A 17,197-nucleotide genomic window follows, 5' to 3' on the forward strand; every position below is an offset into this window, starting at 1 on the left:
GATGAGAAAGTTATGCCCGACTTCGTGGACACTACCAAAGATGTTGAGGAATCCTCTGTTCTAATTTGATTTTATTTTCCTAATTGCAACTTTTTTCTTACTCTATGATCATTTTTGCTTCATGGACACCTAATTATCGACTTGTACCTATAAGATACTAAATCCACCAATTAAAACAGAAATATAAATTAATCCAAAAAAAAATCCACGTAAACGTAAACGTATAGTGCTATTTCTACACTCCACTGTATCTTTTGTATGTAGTGTTTTTGCTGTTGTTTGGTTATGCGTATTAATGTCCTAGTGTTGTAGTTCGTGTTTTCAAGAACGTTGTTGCGAATGCACTTTTGCGCATGTTTTTTTTACATGTACGTTTGTGCATGTCCATTTGAGCGAGTGTGTTTGTGCATGTGTGTTGATTTGTATTAATCTCCTAGGATTGTAGTTTGTGTTTTCACAATCCTTTTTGCGAATGCACTTTTGCGTGATTACTTTTGTGCATGCTTTTGTACTTTTACTTATTTGCGTATCTTTTCTAGCGAGTGTTTTTGTGCACGTTTCTTGATGCGCATTCATGTCCTCGAACTGTGGCACGTATTTTCATGATCGCTTGTGGAATCTAATTTTGACCATGTTCGAGTCCGAATTTAGAAATTTGACGTTAGACAGGATTTGTAGCCCGCTCAAATAGTTGTGTAATGCCGCCGGAACCAATTGATTTGGAATCAGGATGAGAAAGTTATGCTCGACTTCGTGGACACTACCAAATATGTTGAGGGATCCTCTCTTCTAATTTGATTTTATTTTCCTAATTCCATCTCTTTTCTTACTCTTTGATCATTTTTGCTTCATGGACACCTAATTATCGATTTGTACCTATAAGATACTAAATCCACCAATTAAAACATTCCACATAAACGTAAACGTAGAGTGTTAATTCTACACTCCACTGTATGTTTTGTATCTAGTGTTTTTGTTGTTGTTTGGTTATGCGTATTAAAGTCCTAGTGTTGTAGTTCGTGTTTTTAAGAACGTTTTTGCGAATGCACTATTGCGCATGTTTTCTTACTTGTACGTTTGTGCATGTCCAGTTGAGCGAGTATGTTTGTGCATGTTTGTTGATTTGTATTAATGTCCTAGGATTGTAGTTTGTATTTTCAGGATCCTTTTTGCGAATGCACGTTAGCGTGACAACTTTTGTGCATGCTTTTGTACTTTTACTTATGTGCGTATCTTTTCTAGCTAGTGTTTTTGTGCACGATTCTTGATGCGCATTCATGTCCTCGAACTGTAGCACGCATTTTCATGATCGCTTTTGGAATCCAATTTTGACCATGTTCGAGTCCGAATTTGGAAATTTGACGTTAGACAGGAATTGTAGCCAACTGAAATAGCTTTCTAATGCCGCCGGAACCAATTGATTTGGGGTTCGAGTGAGAAAGTTATGCCTGACTTCGTGGACACTACCAAAGATGTTGAGGGATCCTTTCTTCTAATTTAATTTTATTTTCCTAATTGCAACTCTTTTCTTACTCTTTGATCATTTTAGCTTCACGGATACCTAATTATCGATTTCTACCTATAAGATACTAAATCCACCAATTAAAAAAGAAATATAAATTAATCCAAAAAAAAAATCCACGTAAAAGTAAACGTAGAGTGTTATTTCTAAACTCCACTGTATCTTTTGTATCTAGTATTTTTGTTGTTGTTTGGTTATGCGTATTAAAGTCCTAGTGTTGTAGTTTGTGTTTTTAAGAATGTTGTTGCGAATGCAATTTTGCGCATGTTTTTTTACATGTACGTTTGTGGATGTCCAGTTGAGCGAGTGTGTTTGTGCATGTTTGTTGATTTGTATTAATGTCCTAGGATTGTAGTTTGTGTTTTCATGATCCTTTTTACGAATGCACTTTTGCGTGAGTACTTTTGTGCATGCTGTTGTACTGTTACTTATGTGCGTATCTTTTCTCGCAAGTGTTTTTGCGCACGTTTCATGATGCGCGTTCATGTCCTAGAACTGTAGCAAGTAATTTCATGATCGCTTTTGGAATCCAATTTTGACCATGTTCGAGTCCGAATTTGGAAATATGACGTTAGACAGGAATTATAACCAGTTGAAATAGCTTTCCAATGCCGCCGGATACCGTTGATTTGGAGTCCGGATGAGAATTTATGCTCGACTTTGTGGACACTACCAAAGATGTTGAGCGATCGTCTCTTCTAACACTATAAGAAAAAGTCCTTTTAACAACACATGATGCATGTTGTCTAACCATTTCGACAATGTACAGACGCACGTGGTGGACCAACATGTTGTTAAAAATGACGGGATAATAACAACGTGCGATGTAAGTGGTGAACTGCATTTCAACAAGATGCACCATATGTTGCGCTATAGCATTTACAAGATTCGCACGCACGTTGTGGCTTGTACGTATTACCACCACACACCTGTGCTTCTTGTAATAGAGTTTTAACATCATTATATGCATGTTGTAGTTTTTACTTATTTTCACACAAAAAAAAGAAAAAAAATTATTTGAAATACAATAATTTAAATAATAATTGTATCCATAAAAATAGAAAAAATATCATTTCATTAAAATAATTATACATTATAATAAATTCTACATCATTCTCACCAGTAATAAACTCATCTACACTAGTGTCAAGCCTTCCTCAACCGAAAAAAAAAAATCAAAGAACAAGATAACAAACGTACATTTTGTTTGATTAAGAGCCCTTGTACAGGACATTGATGCCAACCTCTCTATCTAACACATGACATCTATGCCAACCTCCATGTCATGAATAAAAATCTTTGGATTTTTTGCTAACTTGTTCAACACCCTAGTATTGAAAGAAAAATAAAATTAATAAGTAAAGGAATCCACAAACAAGAGTGAGAGACAAAGAGAAGTTCTTATCTTCTGTTTTCGCCTAGCTGCAACACTTAGACCATAAGCAATGATGTAAGAGATGGTCTCTCTGTTCACACCTGCATACACAATTTCAGAAATAAATGATTATAAGATTTTTAGATTGATGAGCAAAATTATGTTTGATGAAGATCAAAAGTTTATGTACTATAATACTCACCCCATTGCTATAAGTGAAGTAGTAATTTTCGAATTCGGCATCAACTCTACTAACAAAACCAGAATCACGTAAGCCATATACTCAAGAATGATTAAACTACGAAATTGTCGATTATGAGGAAAAAAAATCTACTAAAATGAACATAAACACTGGTGCATGCTTCCTCATTCCTCCTTTCTACTGCGTCACAACTTCATAATGTAAATTTACAGTGGTTCCACTTTTTGTGCTGCATAGTATGTAAAAAGAACTGAACGAGCTAATTGTTTCAGATTTAACAACATCTATTTGTTTAGTTGGCTAATTCTCTATGAATATGTGTTAGCAAATAATTCAGTAGGAAAAATGTTTATCAGTCATATAACAAATTCACGAAATAGATATACTAGCGTATAAAACATCAAAATATATATTCAAGAAATTGGGAAGATTATATTTACCTCATCAAAGAGATACCGAGACCAATAAAAAAAATAGTTAATTAGTAAAAATAAATTCCATGGAATATATCACTAGTCTTAAATCATATATCCACTGTTCACAAAAAGAAGAGATATATATGAGATAGATACTTACTACAATTTTAAGAAGAATAAAAAAATCCCCCAAGTTAGGGTTCTTACAAAAATCAAATTAACAATTGGGAGAGGGGAAGATAAAATTACCGTGTTATTCTTCTTCCCTAGGAAAGATGAAGTGCCTTGTCTTCAATTGAAAATCTTATAACGTCATAGAAAAAAGAGGGAAATTGATGAACCTTTAAAAATAAATTCCATGGAGTATCAGTAATCCTAAAACATATATCCATACAAAAGAATGAGATTCAAGAGATTGATATTCAATTAACGTTTGAAGAAGAAAAAAAATCCCCAAGTTAGGGTTTTTAGACAAGTAAAATTGACGATTGGGAGGGGAAAAAAAAGTACCGTGTTCTTCTTCTTCAATGGCGAGATGAAACGCCTTATGGGTAACGTGTTCTTCTTCTTCTTCAATGGGGAGATGAAACCCCTTCTGTTCAATTGAAAACCCTTCTCCAGAGAAAGGAAAAGAAGAAAATTGATGAATCGTAAGATCGATTTGTAGGGGCACGACGTATTTGAAGATTAGAGTCGTGGGCCGTTTTTTTTTTTTAAGGAATAACCTACAATTGGGAGTAGAGAGTTTCGAACTCTTGACCTAAGGAGCCCGTCTTTTCAATATAATGAACAAAAGAAACGACAAGTCGCGGCGCATTTTGTCGTATCTAATAAAATTTAGAAAATTTAATATTTTTTCTACAAAACGAATTTTGTCTTGTTGTAAGTTGTTTTAACAAGCTGCAAGAGCGGCGTGTTGTAAATTACTTTGATTTGCTATTAACAACAAGATGCCTACCAAGAATGTTGTTAATTATCTACATTGACAACACATCTTGTGTGCGTGTTGTTAAAATAATGTTGTTAAAACTTGTTTTTCTTGTAGTGTAATTTGATTTTATTTTCCTAATTGCAACTCTTTTCTTACTCTTTGATCATTTTTACTTCATGGACACCTAATTATAGATTTGTACCTATAAGATACTAAATCCACCAATTAAAACAGAAATATAAATTAATCCAAAAAAAAATCCACGTAAACGTAAACGTAGAGTGTTATTTCTAAACTCCACTATATCTTTTGTATGTAGTGTTTTTGCTGTTGTTTGGTTATGCCTATTAAAGTCCTAGTGTTGTAGTTCCTGTTTTTAAGAACGTTGTTGCGAATGCACGTTTGCGCATGTTCTTTTACATGTACGTTTGTGCATGTCCAGTTGAGCGAGTGTGTTTGTGCATGTTTGTTGATTTGTATTAATGTCCTAGGATTGTAGTTTGTGTTTTCATGATCCTTTTTGCGAACGCACTTTTGCATGAGTACTTTTGTGCATGCTTTTGTACTCTTACTTATGTGCGTATCTTTTCTAGCGAGTGTTTTTATGCACGTTTCTTAATGCGCGTTCATGTCCTCGATCTGTAGCAAGGATTTTCATGATCGCTTTTGGAATCCAATTTTGACCATGTTCGAGTCCGAATTTGGAAATTTGACGTTAGACAGGAAATGCAGCCAGTTGAAATAGCTTTCTAAAGCCGTCGGAACCAGTTGATTTGGAGTCAGGATGAGAAAAATATGCTCGACTTTGTGGACACTACCAATGATGTTGAGGGATCCTCTCTTCTAATTTGATTTTATTTTCCTAATTGCAACTCTTTTCTTACTCTTTGATCATTTTAGCTTCACGGATACCTAATTATCGATTTCTACCTATAAGATACTAAATCCACCAATTAAAAAAGAAATATAAATTAATCAAAAAAAAAAAATCCACGTAAAAGTAAACGTAGAGTGTTATTTCTAAACTCCACTGTATCTTTTGTATCTAGTATTTTTGCTGTTGTTTGGTTATGCGTATTAAAGTCCTATAGTTGTAGTTTGTGTTTTTAAGAATGGTTTTGCGAATGCAATTTTGCGCATGTTTTTTTACATGTACGTTTGTGGATGTCCAGTTGAGCGAGTGTGTTTGTGCATGTTTGTTGATTTGTATTAATGTCCTAGGATTGTAGTTTGTTTTTTCATGATCCTTTTTACGAATGCACTTTTGCGTGAGTACTTTTGTGCATGCTGTTGTACTGTTACTTATGTGCGTATTTTTTCTCGCGAGTGTTTTTGCGCACGTTTCATGATGCGCGTTCATGTCCTTGAACTGTAGCAAGTAATTTCATGATCGCTTTTGGAATCCAATTTTGACCATGTTCGAGTCCGAATTTGGAAATTTGACGTTAGACAGGAATTATAGCCAGTTGAAATAGCATTCCAATGCCGCCGGATACCGTTGATTTGGAGTCCGGATGAGAATTTATGCTCGACTTTGTGGACACTACCAAAGATGTTGAGGGATCGTCTCTTCTAATTTGATTTTATTTTCCTAATTGCAACTCTTTTCTTACTCTTTGATCATTTTTACTTCATGGACACCTAATTATAGATTTGTACCTATAACATACTAAATCCACCAATTAAAACAGAAATATAAATTAATCCAAAAAAAAATCCACGTAAACGTAAACGTAGAGTGTTATTTCTAAACTCCACTATATCTTTTGTATGTAGTTTTTTTGCTGTTGTTTGGTTATGCCCATTAAAGTCCTAGTGTTGTAGTTCCTGTTTTTAAGAACGTTGTTGCGAATGCACGTTTGCGCATGTTCTTTTACATGTACGTTTGTGCATGTTCAGTTGAGCGAGTGTGTTTGTGCATGTTTGTTGATTTGTATTAATGTCCTAGGATTGTAGTTTGTGTTTTCATGATCCTTTTTGCGAACGCACTTTTGCATGAGTACTTTTGTGCATGCTTTTGTACTCTTACTTATGTGCGTATCTTTTCTAGCGAGTGTTTTTATGCACGTTTCTTAATGCGCGTTCATGTCCTCGATCTGTAGCAAGGATTTTCATGATCGCTTTTGGAATCCAATTTTGACCATGTTCGAGTCCGAATTCGGAAATTTGACGTTAGCCAGGAATTGCAGCCAGTTGAAATAGCTTTCTAAAGCCGCCGGAACCCGTTGATTTGGAGTCAGGATGAGAAAAATATGCTCGACTTTGTGGACACTACCAATGATGTTGAGGGATCCTCTCTTCTAATTTGATTTTATTTTCCTAATTGCAACTCTTTTTCTTACACTTAGATCATTTTTCTTTCATGGACACCTAATTATCGATTTGTACCTATAAGATACTAAATCCACCAATTAAATCAAAAATATAAATTAATCAAAAAAAAAATCCACGTAAACGCAAACGTAGAGTGTTATTTCTAAACTCCACTGTATCTTTTGTATGTAGTGTTTTTGTTGTAGTTTGTTGATGTGTATTAAAGTCCTAGTATTGTAGTTCGTGATTTTAAGAACGTTGTTGCGAACGCACTTTTGCGCATGTTTTTTTACATGTACGTTTGTGCATGTCCAGCTGAGCGAGTGTGTTTGTGCATGTTTGTTGATTTGTATTAATTTCCTAGGGTTGTAGTTTGTGTTTTCATGATCCTTTTTGCGAATGCACTTTTGCGTGTGTACTTTTGTGCATGCTTTTGTACTGTTACTTATGTGCGTATCTTTTGAAGCGAGTGTTTGTATGCACGTTTCTTGATGCGCGTTCATGTCCTCGACCTGTAGCACTTATTTTCATGATCGCTTTTGGAATCCAATTTTGACCATGTTCGAGTTCGAATTGGGAATTTGACGTTAGACATGATTTGTGGCCAACTGAAATAGCTTTCTAATGCCGCCAGAACCAGTTGATTTGGATTCCGGATGAGAAAGTTATGCTCGACTTCGTGGACACTACCAAAGACGTTGAGGGATCCTCTCTTCTAATTTGATTTTATTTTCCTAATTGCAACTCTTTTCTTACACTTTGATCATTTTTGCTTCATGGACACCTAATTACCTATTTGTGCCTATAAGATACTAAATCCACCAATTAAAACAGAAATATAAATTAATCCAAAAAAAAAATCCACGTAAACGTAAACGTATAGTGTTATTTCTAAACTCCACTGTATCTTTTGTATCTAGTGTTTTTGCTGTTGTTTGGTTATGCATATTAAAGTCCTAGTGTTGTAGTTCGTGTTTTTAATAACGTTGTTGCGAATGCACTTTTGCGCATGTTTTTTTACATGTACGTTTGTGCATGTCCATTGGAGCGAGTGTGTTTGTGCATGTTTGTTGATTTGTATTAATGTCCTAGGATTGTAGTTTGTGTTTTCATGATCCTTTTTGCGAATGCACTTTTGCGTGAGTACTTTTGTGCATGCTTTTGTACTATTACTTATGTGCGTATCTTTTCTAGCGAGTGTTTTTGTGCACGTTTCTTGATGCGCGTTCATGTCTTCGAACTGTTGCACGTATTTACATGATCGCTTTTGGAATCAAATTTTGACCATGTTCCAGTCCGAATTGGGAAATTTGACGTTAGACAAGAATTGGAGCTCGCTGAAATAGCTTTCTAATGCCGCCGAAACCAGCTGATTTGGAGTCCGGATGAGAAAGTTATGCTCGACGTCGTGGACACTACCAAAGATATTGAGGGATCCTCTCGTCTAATTTGATTTTATTTTCCTAATTGAAAGTCTTTTCTTACTCTTTGATCATTTTTGCTTCATGGACACCTAATTATCGATTTGTACCTATAAGATACTAAATCCACCAATTAAAACAGAAATATAAATTAATCCAAAAAAAAAATCCACGTAAACGTAAACGTAGAGTGTTATTTCTAAACTCCAGTGTATCTTTTGTATGTAGTGTTTTTGCTGTTGTTTGGTTATGCGTATTAAAGTCCTAGTGTTGTAGTTTGTGTTTTTAAGAACGTTGTTGCGAATGCACTTTTGCGCATGTTTTTTTACATGTACGTTAGTGCAAGTCCATTTGGGCGAGTGTTTTTGTGCATGTTTGTTGATTTGTATTAATGTCCTAGGATTGTAGTTTGTGTTTTCATGATCCATTTTGCGAATGCACTTTTGCGTGAGTACTTTTGTGCATGCTTTAGTACTGTTACTTATGTGCGTATCTTTTCTAGCGAGTGTTTTTCTGCACGTTTCTTGATGCGCGTTCATGTCCTCGAACTGTAGCAAGTATTTTCATGATCGCTTTTGGAATCCAATTTTGACCATGTTCGAGTCTGAATTTGGAAATTTGACGTTAGATAGGAATTGTAGCCAGCTCAAATAGGTTTCCAATGCCGCCGGAACCAGTTGATTTGGAGTCCGATGAGAAAGTTATGCTCGACTTCGTGGACACTACCAAAGATGTTGAGGAATCCTCTGTTCTAATTTGATTTTATTTTCCTAATTGCAACTCTTTTCTTACTCTATGATCATTTTTGCTTCATGGACACCTAATTATCGACTTGTACCTATAAGATACTAAATCCACCAATTAAAACAGAAATATAAATTAATCCAAAAAAAATCCACGTAAACGTAAACGTAGAGTGCTATTTCTACACTCCACTGTATCTTTTGTATGTAGTGTTTTTGCTGTTGTTTGGTTATGCGTATTAATGTCCTAGTGTTGTAGTTCGTGTTTTCAAGAACGTTGTTGCGAATGCACTTTTGCGCATGTTTTTTTACATGTACGTTTTTGCATGTCCATTTGAGCGAGTGTGTTTGTGCATGTGTGTTGATTTGTATTAATCTCCTAGGATTGTAGTTTGTGTTTTCACAATCCTTTTTGCGAATGCACTTTTGCGTGATTAATTTTGTGCATGCTTTTGTACTTTTACTTATTTGCGTATCTTTTCTAGCGAGTGTTTTTGTGCATGTTTCTTGATGCGCATTCATGTCCTCGAACTGTAGTACGTACTTTCGTGATCGCTTTTGGAATCCAATTTTGACCATGTTCGAGTCCGAGTTTGGAAATTTGACGTTAGACATGAATTGTAGCCAGCTCAAATAGGTTTCCAATGCCGCCTGAACCAGTTGATTTGCAGTCCGGATGAGAAAGTTATGCTCGACTTCGTGGACACTACCGAAGATGTTGAGGGATCCTCTCTTCTAATTTGATTTTATTTTCCTAATTGCAACTCTTTTCTTAGTCTTTGGTCATTTTTGCTTCATGGACACCTAATTTCTGATTTGTACCTATAAGATACTAAATCCACGAATTAAAACAGAAATATAAATTAATCCAAAAAAAAAATCCACGAAAACGTAAACGTAGAATGTTATTTCTACACTCCACTGTGTCTTTTGTATCTAGTGTTTTTGCGGTTGTTTGGCTATGCGTATTAAAGTGCTAGTGTTGTAATGTTTTTAAGAACGTTGTTGCGAATGCACTTTTGCGCATGTTTTTCTACACCTACATTTGTGCATGTCCATTTGAGCGAGTGTGTTTGTGCATGTTTTGTTGATTTATATTAATGTCCTAGGATTTTAGTTTGTGTTTTCTTGATCCTTTTTGTGAATACACTTTTGCGTGAGTAATTTTGTGCATGCTTTTGTACTTTTACTTATGTGCGTATCTTTACTAGCGAGTGTTTTTGTGCATGTTTCTTGTTGTGCATTCATGTCCTCGAAGTGTAGTACATATTTAAGTGATCACTTTTGGAATCCAATTTTGACCATGTCCGAGTCCGAATTTGGAAATTTTACGTAAGACAGGAATTGTAGCCAGTTGAAATAGCTTTCTAATGCCGCTAGAACCAATTGATTTGGAGTCCGGATGAGAAAGTAATGCTCGACTTCGTGGACACTACCAAAGATGTTGAGGGATCCTCTCTTCTAATTTGATTTTATTTTCCTAATTGCAACTCTTTTCTTACACTTTGATCATTTTCTCCTTTATGGAAACCTAATCGTCGATTTGTACCTATAAGATACTAAATCCATCAATTAAAACATAAATATAAATTAATCCAAAAAAAAAATCCACATAAACGTAAACATAGAGTGTTATTTCAACACTCCACTGTATCTGTTGCATCTAGAGATTTTGCTGTTGTTTGGTTATGCGTATTAAAGTCCTAGTGTTATAGTTCGTGTTTTTAAGAACGTTGTTGCGAATGCACTTTTGCGCATGTTTTTTTGCATGTACGTTTGTGCATGTCCATTTGAGCGAGTGTGTTTGTGCATGTTTGTTGATTTGTATTAATCTCCTAGGATTGTAGTTTGTGTTTTCATGATCCTTTTTGCAAATGCACTTTTGCGTGAGTACTTTTGTGAATGCTTTTGTACTTTTTCTTATGTGCGTATCTTTTCTAGCGAGTGTTTTTGTGCATGTTTCTTGATGCGCATTCATGTCCTCGAACTGTAGCACGCATTTTCGTGATCGATTTTGGAATCCAATTTTGACCATGTTCGAATCCGAAATTGGAAATTTGACGTTAGATAGGAATTGTAGCTTGCTTAAACAGCTTTCTAATGCCGCCGGAACCAGCTGATTTGGAGTCCTGATGAGAAAGTTATGCTTGACTTCGTGGACACTACCAAAGATGTTGAGGGATCCTATCTTCTAATTTGATTTTATTTTCCTAATTGCAACTCTTTTCTTACACTTTGATCATTTTTGCTTTATGGACACCTAATTTTCGATTTGTACCTATAAGATACTAAATCCATCAATTAAAACGGAAATATAAATTAATCCAAAAAAAAAATCCACGTAAATGTAAACATAGAGTGTTATTTCTACACTCCACTGTATCTTTTGTATCTAGAGATTTTGCTGTTGTTTGGTTATGGGTATTAATGTCCTAGTCTTGTAGTTCGTGTTTTTAAGAACGTTGTTGCGAATGCACTTTTGCGCATGTTTTTTTACATGTACATTTGTGCATGTCCATTTGAACGAGTGTGTTTGTGCATGTTTGTTGATTTGTATTAATCTCCTAGGATTGTAGTTTGTGTTTTCATGATCCTTTTTGCGAATGCACTTTTGCGTGAGTACTTTTGTGAATGCTTTGGTACTTTTACTTATGTGCGTATCTTTTCTAGCGGGTGTTTTTGTGCATGTTTCTTGATGCGCATTCATGTCCTCGAACTGCTTCACGTATTTCCGTGATCGATTTTGGAATCCAATTTTGACCATGTTCGAGTCCGAATTTGGAAATTTGACGTTAGGTAGGAATTGTAGCCAGCTTAAACAGCTTTCTAATGCCGCCGGGACCAGCTGATTTGGAGTCCTGATGAAAAGTTATGCTCGACTTCGTGGACACTACCAAAGATGTTGAGGGATCCTCTCTTCTAATTTGATTTTATTTTCCTAATTGCAACTCTTTTCTTACACTTTGATCATTTTTGCTTTATGGACACCTAATTTTCGATTTGTACCTATAAGATACTAAATCCATCAATTAAAACGGAAATATAAATTAATCCAAAAAAAAAATCCACGTAAATGTAAACATAGAGTGTTATTTCTACACTCCACTGTATCTTTTGTATCTAGAGATTTTGCTGTTGTTTGGTTATGGGTATTAAAGTCCTAGTGTTGTAGTTCGTGTTTTTAAGAACGTTGTTGCGAATGCACTTTTGCGCATGTTTTTTTACATGTACGTTTGTGGAATCCAATTTTGACCATGTTCGAGTCCGAATTTGGAAATTTGACGTTAGACATGAATTGTAGCCAGCTGAAATAGCTTACCAATGCCGCCGGAACCAGTTGATTTGCAGTTCGGATGAGAAAGTTATGCTCGACTTCGTGGACACTACCAAAGATGTTGAGGGATCCTCTCTTCTAATTTGATTTTATTTTCCTAATTGCAACTCTTTTCTTATTCTTTGAACATTTTTGCTTCATGGACACCTAATTTCTGATTTGTACCTATAAGATACTAAATCCACCAATTAAAACAGAATTATAAATTAATCCAAAAAAAAAAATCCACGAAAACGTAAACGTAGAGTGTTATTTCTACACTCCACTGTGTATTTTGTATCTAGTGTTTTTGCGGTTGTTTGGTTATGCGTATTAAAGTGCTAGTGTTGTAATGTTTTTAAGAACGTTGTTGCGAATGCACTTTTGCGCATGTTTTTTTGCATGTACGTTTGTGCATGTCCATTTGAGCGAGTGTGTTTGTGCATGTTTGTTGATTTGTATTAATCTCCTAGGATTGTAGTTTGTGTTTTCATGATCCTTTTTGCGAATGCACTTTTGCGTGAGTACTTTTGTGAATGCTTTTGTACTTTTACTTATGTGCGTATCTTTTCTAGCGAGTGTTTTTGTGCATGTTTCTTGATTCGCATTCATGTCCTCGAACTGTAGCACGTATTTTCGTGATCGTTTTTGGAATCCAATTTTGACCATGTTCGAGTCCGAATTTGGAAATTTGACGTTAGATAAGTATTGTAGCCAGCTTAAACAGCTTTCTAATGCCGCCGGAACGAGTTGATTTGGAGTCCGGATGAGAAAGTTATGCTCGACTTCGTGGACACTACGAAAGATGTTGAGGGATCCTCTCTTCTAATTTGATTTTATTTTCCTAATTGCAACTCTTTTCTTACACTTTGATCATTTTTGCTTTATGGACACCTAATTTTCGATTTGTACCTATAAGATACTAAATCCATCAATTAAAACGGAAATATAAATTAATCCAAAAAAAAAATCCACATAAACGTAAACATAGAGTGTTATTTCTACACTCCACTGTATCTTTTATATCTAGAGATTTTGCCGTTGTTTGGTTATGGGTATTAAAGTCCTAGTGTTGTAGTTCGTGTTTTTAAGAACGTTGTTGCGAATGCACTTTTGCGCATGTTTTTTTACATGTACGTTTGTGCATGTCCATTTGAGCGAGTGTGTTTGTGCATGTTTGTTGATTTGTATTAATCTCCTAGGATTGTAGTTTGTGTTTTCATGATCCTTTTTGCGAATGCACTTTTGCGTGATTACTTTTGTGCATGCTTTTGTACTTTTACTTATTTGCGTATCTTTTCTAGCGAGTGTTTTTGTGCATGTTTCTTGATGCGCATTCATGTCCTCGAACTGTAGTACGTACTTTCGTGATCGCTTTTGGAATCCAATTTTGACCATGTTCGAGTCCGAGTTTGGAAATTTGACGTTAGACATGAATTGTAGCCAGCTCAAATAGGTTTCCAATGCCGCCTTAACCAGTTGATTTGCAGTCCGGATGAGAAAGTTATGCTCGACTTCGTGGACACTACCGAAGATGTTGAGGGATCCTCTCTTCTAATTTGATTTTATTTTCCTAATTGCAACTCTTTTCTTAGTCTTTGGTCATTTTTGCTTTATGGACACCTAATTTCTGATTTGTACCTATAAGATACTAAATCCACCAATTAAAACAGAAATATAAATTAATCCAAAAAAAAAATCCACGAAAACGTAAACGTAGAGTGTTATTTCTACACTCCACTATGTCTTTTGTATCTAGTGTTTTTGCGGTTGTTTGGCTATGCGTATTAAAGTGCTAGTGTTGTAATGTTTTTAAGAACGTTGTTGCGAATGCACTTTTGCGCATGTTTTTCTACACCTACGTTTGTGCATGTCCATTTGAGCGAGTGTGTTTGTGCATGTTTGTTGATTTGAATTAATGTCCTAGGATTTTAGTTTGTGTTTTCTTGATCCTTTTTGTGAATACACTTTTGCGTGAGTAATTTTGTGCATGCTTTTGTACTTTTACTTATGTGCGTATCTTTACTAGCGAGTGTTTTTGTGTATGTTTCTTGATGCACATTCATGTCCTCGAAGTGTAGTACATATTTAAGTGATCACTTTTGGAATCCAATTTTGACCATGTCCGAGTCCGAATTTGGAAATTTTACGTAAGACAGGAATTGTAGCCAGTTGAAATAGCTTTCTAATGCCGCTAGAACCAATTGATTTGGAGTCCGGATGAGAAAGTAAAGCTCGACTTCGTGGACACTACCAAAGATGTTGAGGGATCCTCTCTTCTAATTTGATTTTATTTTCCTAATTGCAACTCTTTTCTTACACTTTGATCATTTTTTCCTTTATGGAAACCTAATTGTCGATTTGTACCTATAAGATACTAAATCCATCAATTAAAACATAAATATAAATTAATCCAAAAAAAAAATCCACATAAACGTAAACATAGAGTGTTATTTCAACACTCCACTGTATCTGTTGCATCTAGAGATTTTGCTGTTGTTTGGTTATGCGTATTAAAGTCCTAGTGTTATAGTTCGTGTTTTTAAGAACGTTGTTGCGAATGCACTTTTGCGCATGTTTTTTTGCATGTACGTTTGTGCATGTCCATTTGAGCGAGTGTGTTTGTGCATGTTTGTTGATTTGTATTAATCTCCTAGGATTGTAGTTTGTGTTTTCATGATCCTTTTTGCAAATGCACTTTTGCGTGAGTACTTTTGTGAATGCTTTTGTACTTTTTCTTATGTGCGTATCTTTTCTAGCGAGTGTTTTTGTGCATGTTTCTTGATGTGCATTCATGTCCTCGAACTGTAGCACGTATTTTCGTGATCGATTTTGGAATCCAATTTTGACCATGTTCGAGTCCGAATTTGGAAATTTGACGTTAGATAGGAATTGTAGCTTGCTTAAACAGCTTTCTAATGCCGCCGGAACCAGCTGATTTGGAGTCCTGATGAGAAAGTTATGCTCGACTTCGTGGACACTACCAAAGATGTTGAGGGATCCTATCTTCTAATTTGATTTTATTTTCCTAATTGCAACTCTTTGCTTACACTTTGATCATTTTTGCTTTATGGACACCTAATTTTCGATTTGTACCTATAAGATACTAAATCCATCAATTAAAACGGAAATATAAATTAATCCAAAAAAAAAATCCACGTAAATGTAAACATAGAGTGTTATTTCTACACTCCACTGTATCTTTTGTATCTAGAGATTTTGCTGTTGTTTGGTTATGGGTATTAAAGTCCTAGTGTTGTAGTTCGTGTTTTTAAGAACGTTGTTGCGAATGCACTTTTGCGCATGTTTTTTTACATGTACGTTTGTGCATGTCCAGTTGAGCGAGTGTGTTTGTGCATGTTTGTTGATTTGTATTAATGTCCTAGGATTGTAGTTTGGGTTTTCATGATCCTTTTTGTGAATGCACTTTTGCGTGAGTACTTTTGTGCATGCTTTTGTACTTTTACTGATGTGCGTATCTTTTCTAGCGAGTGTTTTTGTGCATGTTTCTTGATGCACATTATTGTCCTCGAACTGTAGTACGTACTTTCGTGATCGCTTTTGGAATCCAATTTTGACCATGTTCGAGTCCGAATTTGGAAATTTGACGTTAGACATGAATTGTAGCCAGCTGAAATAGCTTACCAATGCCGCCGGAACCAGTTGATTTGCAGTTCGGATGAGAAAGTTATGCTCGACTTCGTGGACACTACCAAAGATGTTGAGGGATCCTCTCTTCTAATTTGATTTTATTTTCCTAATTGCAACTCTTTTCTTAGTCTTTGAACATTTTTGCTTCATGGACACCTAATTTCTGATTTGTACCTATAAGATACTAAATCCACCAATTAAAACAGAATTATAAATTAATCCAAAAAAATAAATCCACGAAACCGTAAACGTAGAGTGTTATTTCTACACTCCACTGTGTATTTTGTATCTAGTGTTTTTGCGGTTGTTTGGTTATGCGTATTAAAGTGCTAGTGTTGTAATGTTTTTAAGAACGTTGTTGCGAATGCACTTTTGCGCATGTTTTTTTGCATGTACGTTTGTGCATGTCCATTTGAGCGAGTGTGTTTGTGCATGTTTGTTGATTTGTATTAATCTCCTAGGATTGTAGTTTGTGTTTTCATGATCCTTTTTGCGAATGCACTTTTGCGTGAGTACTTTTGTGAATGCTTTAGTACTTTTACTTATGTGCGTATCTTTTCTAGCGAGTGTTTTTGTGCATGTTTCTTGATGCGCATTCATGTCCTCGAACTGTAGCACGTATTTTCGCGTCGTGATCGTTTTTGGAATCCAATTTTGACCATGTTCGAGTCCGAATTTGGAAATTTGACGTTAGATAAGAATTGTAGCCAGCTTAAACAGCTTTCTAATGCCGCCGGAACGAGTTGATTTGGAGTCCGGATGAGAAAGTTATGCTCGACTTCGTGGACACTACCAAAGATGTTGAGGGATCCTCTCTTCTAATTTGATTTTATTTTCCTAATTGCAACTCTTTTCTTACACTTTGATCATTTTTTCCTTTATGGACACCTAATTGTCGATTTGTACCTATAAGATACTAAATCCATCAATTAAAACATAAATATAAATTAATCCAAAAAAAAAAATCCACATAAACGTAAACATAGAGTGTTATTTCAACACTCCACTGTATCTGTTGCATCTAGAGATTTTGCTGTTGTTTGGTTATGCGTATTTAAGTCCTAGTGTTATAGTTCGTGTTTTTAAGAACGTTGTTGCGAATGCACTTTTGCGCATGTTTTTTTGCATGTACGTTTGTGCATGTCCATTAGAGCGAGTGTGTTTGTGCATGTTTGTTGATTTGTATTAATCTCCTAGGATTGTAGTTTGTGTTTTCATGATCCTTTTTGCGAATGCACTTTTGCGTGAGTACTTTTGTGAATGCTTTTGTACTTTTACTTATGTGCGTATCTTTTCTAGCGAGTGTTTTT

General features: G+C 35.3%; 1 long non-coding RNA gene across 1 annotated transcript; it reads right to left on the reverse strand.

The window, feature by feature from the left end:
- Nucleotides 1-2,912: 2,912 nt before the first annotated feature.
- On the reverse strand, nt 2,913-4,158 carry LOC148768511 (uncharacterized). The gene is made up of 3 exons (XR_016032858.1): nt 4,026-4,158; nt 3,765-3,818; nt 2,913-2,998 (listed from the first exon to the last, which is right to left on the reverse strand). It is a non-coding gene; the product is annotated as an uncharacterized LOC148768511 (long non-coding RNA).
- Nucleotides 4,159-17,197: the final 13,039 nt, after the last annotated feature.

This window comes from Erythranthe guttata, chromosome 8 (assembly GCF_056151865.1).
Source record: "Erythranthe guttata isolate IM_541 chromosome 8, IM_541, whole genome shotgun sequence".
In the NCBI taxonomy this organism is placed as follows: Eukaryota; Viridiplantae; Streptophyta; class Magnoliopsida; order Lamiales; family Phrymaceae; genus Erythranthe; species Erythranthe guttata.